The following is an 8,944-nucleotide window of genomic DNA, read 5'->3' on the forward strand; positions in this document are numbered from 1 at the left end:
CTACTTCCAGCTCATTTGCCTCAGTCACTTTATATCGTTTCTGGACATGTACAGATATGGTCATGTGCCTCTGTTTTTTGGGCATATTCAGGGTTATCTGTGGACTTAATACTTAGATGGTTGTGTATTTTAGTATTTTTACGCTTTCTGATTGCCTCCAGGTAGATGTGATCAGGAAATGGGCTTTTCACTCTTCTTCTTGAGAAATTTCAAGATGCCATTGTTGGTTGTTTTGCTAGAATTTAGGATTTATTTTTCTACCTATTTCCTTTTTAGTCTGCATGTCCTGCTCCACAGTCCCTGTTCACATCTTTTTTTCTAGTTATAAACAGTTCAGGGCCAGCTGTGGCCGTTTTTTCTTTCTTTTTTTTTTCCAAGCCCAACATTGTATCTATTTTGTTTTTCAAAAATAAGTTTCAAGATATACCAATAAACCAATAAAGGTACCCTTTAGTAGTACAAATATTTAACAAGAATGTTTAAAGCCAAAGATGACAACACACATGAATAACTTATAAGATAAGCTTTTCAGTCCTGGAAAACTAAAATAGGAGACCTCACTCAATACTAACATACTTAAAACAAGAGCTAGTAACAAATACTACAACCCGAAACATTTTCCAAATAACTAATCTACAATATGACAGTTTAGGAATATTATTACCATGTCGCTTTCTCACCCAATCCAATTTTATTTTATATAAACCTGGTTATCAGACAATAGTAAATAAGGGTAACTTTTTTATACCCAGCTATTATTTCTTCTTTTTTATCTTTTCCCTACTTTTCTCCAGCAACATTTTTCCTTTGGTTTGACTAGTTGAACTCAGTAGGTTTGGAACCTAAAGTATCAACTCTTATTGGAGTAGCACTTGGGAACTGCAATCGTAGAAAAGGCCAATTTTAACAACTGAAGTGGCTTGACAAAGTTCAACATCCATTAACATATCCCCATGTTAATCACTTGATTAATGGCTGCTCTTGGCTAGATCCTAAGACCCAGCATGACACTGGAGTGATCACCTGTGAGTTACTGCAATGTTACGTATACAAACATCCACCCATTTCAGTTTTCAATAAATACAAAGTATCATTTTATACCATTTTAGAACAATAAATAAAGAATATTGTAATTCAATTGGCCTGTTTTCCTTCTTGAATTGGCTTGGAGCACTGCCAATGACCCAGATAATACAACAGTTAGTTGGATGCTACTCCACGCTCTTTAGACTTCACTTCTCGCTCTTCAGGCCTCAGCAGTTTTTTTGCAGCAATGATGGTATTCTTCATTAGCATCGCCACTGTCATGGGACCAACACCTCCAGGAACCGGAGTGATGTAGTCGACTTTTTTCCGGACTCCTTCAAAATCCACATCCCCAACCAACTTGGGTTTAGAAGTCATGGGATCTTGAACTCTATTTATTCCCACGTCAATGACAGCTGCTCCTTCCTGGATCATATCTGCAGTAATCAGATTGGGAATGCCTGCGGCAGACACCACAATATCTGCAAGAATTGTATGTTTCTTCAACTGCTCTTTGGGAGTGTACCGATGAGATATTGTAACAGTGGCATCACCTCCAGGACGTTCATGTGCCCCATCTGTGTGCAGCAACATTGCAATAGGCATCCCAACATTTTTTGACCGTCCAACAAACACCACATTCTTCCCCAGGGTTGGAATTCCTGTTCGCTTAATTATCTCCCAAACACCCCATGGAGTCGCAGATAACATGGAATACTGGTCCAAACACATTCTCCCCACATTAATTACATGAAAGCCATCAACATCCTTGTCTGGAGAAACAGCATTGCAGACCTTTCTCTCATCGATGTGCTCTGGAAGAGGAAGCTGAACAAGGAGGCCATCTCCATTATCATCGTTGTTGAGTTTATTGATTAAATTCAACAGTTCTTCCTCGGAAATCGAAGCTGGTTTCAAAATTGTTTCACTGATGATTCCCACATCTGCAGCAGCCCTGGTTTTGTTGAGGACGTAAGAATGACTTGCAGGATTCTCTCCGACCAGAACCACGTTCGGGTGTCGTTGTTTGTTGCCCAATGCCACCCACTGGTCCACCTCCTGATGAACTTCTTGGTTGATCTGCTGAGCCAGTTTCCTTCCAGAAATGACCGCCACTTCATTTCGTACTTCCTAAGGGTGGAGGGAGCGATGGTGGGGGCGGCAGCTCAGTGTCGGCCGGAGTAGCCGGGCAGCAAACATAGTCACAAGGGAAGTCTCAGCCATATCCAGTGCTGGTGCCTGTGCTGGGAGAGAGTGGCCGTTTGGTTTTTTTTTTAATCAGAAAATTATTTTAATAGTTATAAAACTTTTTTTTACAGAATCAGTATAAAATAGCAGTTGATATCTCCATAATTATCAGAATTATTTATATTTGAGGTCTTGGCTAAGTAGGGCTGAAATCAACACAAGGTCTTGGACTGTTGGCTCAGAAATCATCTTAGGTGGCCCACCCTGCAGATGTCTGTCATGCTTAGCTCTTATGAGATGACCCGGTCCTTTAAAAAACAGTATCTCTCTCTCTATTCATTCTTTGGAGGCTTGAAGTGAATTCGGCAGCGTTCATTAAACACCTTCCAACTCCGGTCATTTACTACTTCGTCAACATTCAGTTCTGACTGCATCCATTTCAACTTTGTTCTTTTCTAAGTTGCTTTAATACCGTTAAATCATCCAAATTCTTTTCTCTCTCTTCTCGGAGGTTTCTTACTACTGTTGAGGTCTGGGCTATACAATTTTTTTATGATTCTGTCCCTACTAGCATGAGCTGCCATCAAAGACTCATAAAGTTGTTTACAGGTTTGGGTGGCATCAATTTTCCCTGCAAAGGAAGCTGTTGGAACTGTAGTGTTTAATTCATGAACTATTCTGTCATCAATCGTCCTCATCACCTTGAGTAATTCCTGGAACTCGGATGAACTCCTCACAGTTCACACCGCCACTGGGTGCCGCCATATTGGACCCCGTTTGGTTTTAAGTGGAAAATCTCTTTAAATTTTGAGGAGATCTGTGCACGTGCATAGAAGAATACTCCGAGGTTGAGGCTGGGTTGTCCACTCGCTCAGGCACCCCTATAGTCACCAAAATGGAGGCGTGCAGACAGCAAGGGACCAATGAACAGCTACCACACCTTTATCTTCTTGGTTCTGTCAAGCGTCCGTGGCTGCTCTGATACTGCTTCCGCTTGGTGTCACCCAGGATGGTGGCTCCGGGAGTAGCTGAGCATCTTGAATTAGAAAGCAATGGATTTCTTGCTCCTGCTACAAATTCCCCTAGCTGTAAGCCTTCCAACAATCTAAATATTCCTTTTATGTGGTTCAGAGTTCTGGGACCATCCCCTGAGCCTGCTTGGTCCTGTGTTGTTACCAGCGGAGCTCCTCACTGCACTTCCACCCAATTCACCGTCTTGTTTGTTCTCTCTTGATGGTTGAGTTATATGCTGAGCATTTGGGGATTCATTAGAACATTCCTCCTATTTTGTATGTTTTTAAATATCCAAAATAGAGGGAAGAAAATCTCCCCAAAAAGTCGTGAAGGAAAGTAAGTTCACAAAGGCTTCTTAACTAGGGGGAGCAGGGGCTAGCAAAATAGAGGTTATGAATTTCAGAGCCTTTTAGGGTGGCTTTTTAGAAATGCTGAAGTCCAGCTTTTGAGGGGAGGGCCTACGTTTATTCTGGTCCTGCTCAGGTGCCCCTGTCATGGATAGGCCGAGTGCAGTGTGACTGCTCGCTTCGTCTTTACAGAAGAATTTCTTTGGCTCTTTGGGGCTGAGCCAGCGAGTGCTTTCCTGTGCCACTTGAGATTCTGATTTCCTTTAAAATGGTGAAGTTTTTATTTTGTCCCCTTCCTTTTCAATATCATGCTTCTCTATCTGTTCTTTCTGCAAACACACTGGATGACCATGCTTCTAAAGGTACTTGTGTTTGACTGGAGCTTTGTCTAGAACTTACCTCCAAAGTTTACACATGTATCCCCAGAGGAAAGGATAGACTACTTTTCAGGTTGTTGAAAATGCCATTTGGGGTGACAATCAAGAAGTTGTTTTACCCGTTCCAATGGAATAATTCTGTAGATGATTTTAATGGTAGTAATCAAATGTGGGCGAGAAACCGGAGATGGAATTTATAATAGCATCTTGTACAAAGTACTCATGAGAAATGAAGCTATTTATTGAAACGATGAGATAGCTTCTATTTCAGATAACATATTTGGGCCTTATTTGATAAGCAGTCTGGTATCTGCGAAGATCCTGGGTGAATTCCTTCAGTTTTGGTTTTGCTGCTTCATTGCAAATCTTTTGTTTCTTTGTTATTGTGTGACCTGAGCTCTGGTACTTCAGTGGCAGTAAGATGATGTGTCTTTAGTAGGTGGGGATGACACTGTAGAGCCACCCTAGCATTCTCAATTGACTTCTGCCATGACTGGTGTAGGCCTGTGTATTACTGAAACGGGAACATGGAAACTCCAGCACCTTATATTTTATTAGTAATCATCTGGACCTCTTTTTGCAGGTTTCGAATTGTTTCCAATGCTGTATCGATCTTGTTTGATTGCTCTTGTAGTACTTTCCTGACTTCTCACTTGTTTTCCTCCACCCCTTTTTGGAGCATTTGAATTTGTTTCGATATCATTCTTATGAATTCCTTCTCAGGCAAATCCAAAACCTGCTCTTCCTCTTTTAGCAAGCCTGTATCCGTCTGCAGCTCTTTTGTCTCAGCTACTCTTTTCTGGTTTTGGGCATGTCTTGATATCCTTTGTTTGTTATTTCCAGTGGTTATGTAGATTTTTAATGCTTAAATGGATGTTTGTTGCTGTGTTATTAAGCTTATTGGGTGTCTCCTGGTGGAGATGATCAGGAGACAGGCTTTTCACATTTAATGTTTAACAGCTGTTATTGGCTCTTTTCTTAATGGTGGAATATTATGGGGTATGCTTGTAGCTTGGCTATATGGCCATGATTGCTGTCTCTTCTTGGGTAACGTTAGAGAAAAAGCTCCCACTTCCAGGAGAAATGTGTGTTCAAAAGAACCAAAAGCAGAAGAAATATAGAAGAGGAGACAAAAACCACCACTTTGAAACAAAAATAAAACTGTGGCCAACTGGCCAGTTGCCTTGCTACACAGGCAGTGTGTTTGCACCATACAAGCCTCCAGTAGTGGGTCGGGGTGTCCACTCGCTCAGGCCCCTCCTCTAGTTATCACTGTAAAGGTGCGCAGATAGATATTGAGAAATTAATGGGAGAAAGATTGTTTACTGTTTTTGTCTCTGAAGGTCAGTTAGGTATCTGCTTGTGCACAGTGGAATTCTTGAAATAGTTGCATCTTTTTATGTTGGTGTTTTACAGATTGTTCATATGGTTTATCTGTCAGGCCAAACCTGTTTTTTTCCTCTGGCTGGATAAGCAGAAATAAAGGGTCCCGCACAAGTTAACTTTAGGGCTGGGACCCACAGACAGAAGTCAAAAGCAGCAGCCAAAGAATTTGCCTTTGGACCCATGGGGCTCTTTCTCTCTGTGCTGTGGGAAAGCTGTGTTCTCAACGCTGGACTTTTTTTGGGGTGTGTACCCACCCGCCTGAAGGCGTCTGGGCTGGGCAAAGAAGGTGTGTCAGGGAATAGGAGGAAAAAAATGTGTAGAATCCCCTCACACCTCCTTTTGCAAATGTCACTGTGCCACTTATAGTGCCAGTTCCCTGTACCAGTCTAGATGGTCACAGAGGGAGTCCGTGTCTTGACCAATTTCTAAATCACAATGGTTTCCTCTATACCATGAATTTTACACTGGCAGTTGCGAGAAACTGATGCCCTGACCCTTAGGCTAGATCCAGAGCTCTGGTGCTGTTCCATGAGAGCAGCGTCTCTGGGTTTTCAGCCCCTCCCCCACGGAGCCTGTCCTACCTGATTATGCTCTGCTGCCGCTAAACCGGAAGCTTCTCCAGCACCTTATAATAGGCACTGAGGTTTTGGAGTACTTTGTGAATTTATTGGAGTCCTGGTGAGGTACTATAGGATAAGCACTGAACTGCAAGGTTAGTGGCTCAAACCCACCAGCCATTCCTTGGAATCCCTATACAGGGTTGCTATGAGTTGGAACTGACCCGATTGCACTTAGCCGCAACAACAACAATGAATTTATTCAAAACATTTCATAAATGAGGGAAAGACAGCTCAGTTGCCTTTCGGGTTTTCTATAGATTCTGGAATATGGGGAAATGGTTTAGTATTTTGAAGACAATTATTCTTACTGTCTTTTAAAAGTAGAGATGAGATAAATTACAAAGGCATTTCATTCTTTTTCATCAGGATCAAGGTATATTGCCAAACCCTGTGCATTTAATTCCCAGTATCTTATTAAAAAGGAGTCCTGGTGTGGTGCTGTGGGCTAATGCATCAGACTACAAAGTCATTTGAACTGCAAGGTCAGTGGCTCAAGCTCACCAGCTGCTCCTTGGAAATTCTATACAAGGTCGTTATAGGTCGGAATTGACTCAACAGTACTTAACAACAACAGTCGTTTTAAAAAACTAAATATACTGTCGTTCCAACTCTAATGACCCTGTAGGGCAGAGTAGAACTGCTCCGGAGGCTTTCTAAAGCTGTACATTTTCATGGGAACAAGCAGCTTCACCTGTCTCCTGTGGAACAGCTGGTGGGTTTGAATTCCCAGCCTTGTGGTGAGTAACCCGGTACTGAACTCACGACACCACCAGAGCTTCTTCGAGTAGCGTGGTTAAGTGCCATTGAGTTGGTTCCAATTCCTGTGGACCTCTGCATAGGGTTGCTGAGGCTATAAATCTTTACAGTAGCAGAAAGCCTCATCTTTCTCTGTGGAGCAGCTGGTGGGCTCCAACCACTGACCTTGTGGTTAGCAGTCCAGCGCTTGTCCTACAGAGCCACGGCACTCCCCTAAGTAACACTGTTGTTAAGTGGTGACTTTCCGAGGAGTGGATGGTGTGGTTAGCAGTCCAGTGCTTATCCTTTCGTGCCATAAATTATCATCATGGTAATGAAGAGTATGTATTAAATGTCTACTCGGTAGGGCGCTGTGATGTAGGCCTAAGACGTTGTCCCTTCTCTTCAGTAATTTGTAGTTGTTGAGAAGTAACAGGGCATCTAATGTAATTCATTTTGTAAACATTTCCTGGGTGCTGACTATGTGCAAACCCTTATAGGCATTGGAACTACAATGGTGAACAAGATGGCAAGGCCCCTGTAGTCTGAGAGCTTTCATTCTAAGACCTTAAATCCAAAAGATTCCGAAAGATAATTGTTTAGGACTTTACAAGGGGGAGGTATTGCTTTGTTCTCGTTTGATTAGAAAACGTTATATTGAAGGGCTAGGGCTTGAGATGGTCAGAAAGGAGCATGCTCCCAAGTAGAATTTCCCAGTGTGAACTCTTGGAACCTGCTCTGAAGAATTGTTTGGTCAAATAGATGTGGGAAACATGGCGTGTTGTGGGATTGCAGAGAAGGGACCCCACTGAGCTGGAGAAATGAGGTGAAGCTCCTAGCAGGAAGAGGATATGGAACTGAACTGGTCTTTTAAGAATGGGTCTGAGTTTTAGACTGAGGTTGGAGTGGAGGGTGAGTGAAGTATGTAAGAAAGGGCTTAGAGCCTGAGCAGTACAGGATGTTTGTGTTGTTGTTAAGTGCTGTTGAATTGGTTCTGATTCTCAGCGACCTTTGTATAGGGTTTCCGAGGAGCCGGTTGGTGAGTTTGAACTGCCCACCTTGTGATTCGAATTGACCCTGCAACCAGCGCATCACCCCACAGCACCACACCAGGATACTTTGAGGGAGTGCTAAATAACCCACATGTATCCTTCCCATATTTCCTCCTGCCCTCACAGAGCTATCAGTTTTCCTTGCCCTCACCTTTTCTACTCTTCATTCCCATTAATATTTTAACAGGCTCTCTTTCCCCCTTCCTTAGAAACGAGAACAGCAGATCCAATCTTTTGATTCTATCTCACCCTCCTCACTGTCAAACTTCTCCCAAGAGTTGACTGAGCTTGCTTGCTCCACCTCCTCTCCCGTTCTTGCCTAGTACTCTCTGTGTGTTAGCCACAATACTTCATAAAAGTGCTCTCATTAACTGTCGTGTCCTCCACACTACTAAGTCTAGTGAACACGCAATTCTTTATTTTACTTCTCTTAATGCCTACTTTAATGTCTGTGACTTTCTGGAAACTTGATGCTCTTGGCATCAGACTCTCCCATGTTTTCTCTTCAGTCTCCTCCTGAAGAGGTCAATCCCTCTCAGTCTTCTTGACAGTTGTGATCTCCTCCTTTCTGTCTGTTTAACTTTGAGATTCCTCAAGGTTCTTTCTCTTTGTACTCCAGATTCTCTCTCTAGGCTGATCTCATCTGTCTTCAGAACTTTAGTTTTTAGTTACTATTTGTTCTCCAGTGAGTTCCAAATTTGACCTCAGGTCAGAGTTCCTTACCATTTGGATATCTTCTGTTGGTGTTTCAAAGTCACCTCAATAGTTAACTGATGACCTCTATTCCATAAGCCCTGGACATTTCAGACATTTCTTGCATGGAATATGGGAGGAAAAAGAAATTCTCAGAGAACGTACTATCATCTCATTCATTCCTTGAATCCTTAGGTTCCTCTACTCTTCCCCATTCAGTCTTCAATGTCTGTCTGAGAGTAGGATGAAATGTGCCAATAACATTATATCATCTCTGTTAAGTTTTCTTTCTTCTTATTTTAGTCAGTTATCTTTTAGAAAGTATAAACTCATAAGGAAAATAGTTTATATTTTCCCAATTATTTCCCATTTTTGGTGCTCTTTATTGCTATGTGTAGATCCAGATTTCCAAGTTGTCAAGGACTTCATTCTTCTTGGATCAACTATCAACACTCGCGGAAGTAGCAGTCAAGAGATCAGACGACGTATTGCACTGGGCAAATCTG

The 8,944-nt window shown here is 42.2% G+C and overlaps 2 pseudogenes; both read right to left on the minus strand.

The window, feature by feature from the left end:
* Window positions 1-1,200: 1,200 nt before the first annotated feature.
* On the minus strand, window positions 1,201-2,250 carry LOC102837098 (annotated as a pseudogene).
* Window positions 2,251-2,546: 296 nt separating this feature from the next.
* LOC102837475 lies at window positions 2,547-2,979 on the minus strand (annotated as a pseudogene).
* Between the last annotated feature and the right edge of the window lie 5,965 nt (window positions 2,980-8,944).

Source organism: Chrysochloris asiatica, unplaced genomic scaffold (assembly GCF_000296735.1).
Source record: "Chrysochloris asiatica unplaced genomic scaffold, ChrAsi1.0 scaffold00096, whole genome shotgun sequence".
NCBI classification, from domain to species: Eukaryota; Metazoa; Chordata; class Mammalia; order Afrosoricida; family Chrysochloridae; genus Chrysochloris; species Chrysochloris asiatica.